Source organism: Corvus brachyrhynchos, unplaced genomic scaffold, assembly GCF_000691975.1.
Source record: "Corvus brachyrhynchos isolate BGI_N302 unplaced genomic scaffold, ASM69197v1 scaffold65, whole genome shotgun sequence".
Taxonomy (NCBI): Eukaryota; Metazoa; Chordata; class Aves; order Passeriformes; family Corvidae; genus Corvus; species Corvus brachyrhynchos.
In genome coordinates, this window is record NW_008238365.1 from 2,390,132 (window position 1) to 2,392,351 (window position 2,220).

Sequence of the window (2,220 nt, forward strand, 5' to 3'; positions counted from 1 at the left end):
CCCCCACCACAAATCAAGGTTTGATTGTTGAAGAGAATTCCCAGCTCCACCTTGGTCGCTCCCAGAGCTGTAAATCTTTGTAAAATAGGGATAAAACCAGGAATCTTTTATAATTCTGCTGAGGAAAATCCCAGCTTTTGGAAAAACTGGACAATAAAACCGAGCTGGATTCTTAATAACCAGAATGATGTGTGGATTTCTTTGGATCAGGTGAGGTGGGGATTTTTTGAGGGTTGAAGTTGCTTTTCCTGGTGTTTATTTGGTGTTGTTCCCATCCTTAGGGACAATTCCAGCCTCTCCATAAATTCCTTAAGGAAAAGTTGTTGCTTTATTCCCTCCAAAGCAGAGGAATTTCCCATCCCTGAGGCAAAAATTCCCCAAAAATCCACCAAGTCCCTGCTTTTCCCCTCACAATCCATTGGGAACATTCCAAAGGGTATTGATCCCTTAATGGGATCCCGTGATTCCGGGAGGATCCGCAGGGGTCGGCTAGCGATTCCCACGGATTCCAATGGAGCTGTGGGAGCAGCAGGATGAGTTTTGTGGGATAAATAAAAATCTATTTCTGGGTTGTTAGTGAAGCAGGGCCACAAATCCCGGGAAGCTGGGCTGGGAAAGGATGGATGGAGGGAGGGATGGGTGGATGGATGGATGGATGGAGGGATGGAGGGATGGATGGATGGATGGATGGAGGGATGAGGGATGGATGGATGGATGGATGGATGGAGGGATGGAGGGATGGATGGATGGAGGGATGAGGGATGGATGGAGGGAGGGATGGAGGGAGGGATGGAGGGATGGATGGATGGATGGATGGATGGATGGATGGAGGGATGAGGGATGGATGGATGGATGGAGGGATGGAGGGATGGATGGATGGATGGATGGAGGGATGAGGGATGGATGGAGGGAGGGATGGAGGGAGGGATGGAGGGATGGATGGATGGATGGATGGATGGATGGATGGAGGGATGGATGGAGGGATGGAGGGAGGGAGGGATGGATTCCAGAGGGATGGAATGGCTCTGACACCAACCCAGAGGACAAAATGGGGTTCAGGTGGAATTCCAGGAAGGGGATGATCCTGGAAAGGGCCAAATCCAAGCCCAGGTGGATTCTTCCCTTCCAGGGAATTCTTCCTTTCCAGGAGCCAAAACAGGGCTCAAGTGGAATTCCAAGAAGGGGATGAGCCTGGAAAAGGCCAAATCCAAGCTCAGCAGGATCCAGCTCTGGGAATTCTTCATTTCCAGGAGCCAAAAAGGGACTCAGCTCCCACCAGGTGGAATTCCAGGGGAAGGAATCCCATGGAATGGGGTGGAATCAGATCTTTGGGTCTAATTAGAATTAGATCTCCTCAGGAAGGGAGTGATCCTGGAAAGAGCCAAATCCAAGCCCAGGTTGACCCAGCACTGGGAATTCTTTCTTCCCTCCCAGGAGCCAAAACTCAGCCCCCCCCCAGGTGGAATTCCAGGGAGAAGGATGATCAAAACCAGGGAATTCCAGGGGAAAGGGTTGATCCTGTAAAAGGCCAAATCCAAGCCCAGCTGGATCCAGCATTGGGAGTTCCTCCTCCAGGAACCAAAAAGGGACTCAGCTCCCACCAGGTGGAATTCCAGGGAAGGAATCCCATGGAATGGGGTGGAATCAGATCTTTAAGGCCCTCCCAGCTCAAACCATTCCATGATTCCGTATTCCCATTGAAATTCCGTTCCCTGTGCCCTTTCCAAACCCAGTCCTTCCCTGGAGAAGGGAGCTATAAAATCAGTTTGGGACTGAATCCCAAATGTTTTCTTTCCAAGCTGGAATTCAATCCAGGAACTAAGGAGGCTCCATAGGAATTCGGGACCAGACTCCCAGGACTGGGAAATGCGCTCCGAATCCGCCTCTTCCCCACCTCCCTCAGGAATTCATCCCATAAGGAAGCAGCTTGGATGCCGTTCCAGAGAGATCGAAACCCAAGTGTCCCTGGAGATGGAACAGCTGGAAAACATCCAACCCTGTCCCGAATCCCAAAAAATCCCGACTGGGAGAGGGCAAGGAACAGCCTGGCTGAGCCTCTCTTCCCGGGGAGACTCATCCCGATCCTTCTCCCTGAGGAATTCCCGTTTCCAACCCCTCCGGGGTATCCCGAGGCGGGGCCGCCCCGCGCTCCAGCTGTGCCGCACATCTGGGGCACATTCCAGCTCTTCCCAACTTTTTTTCCCCAGGAGAGGGAGCTGC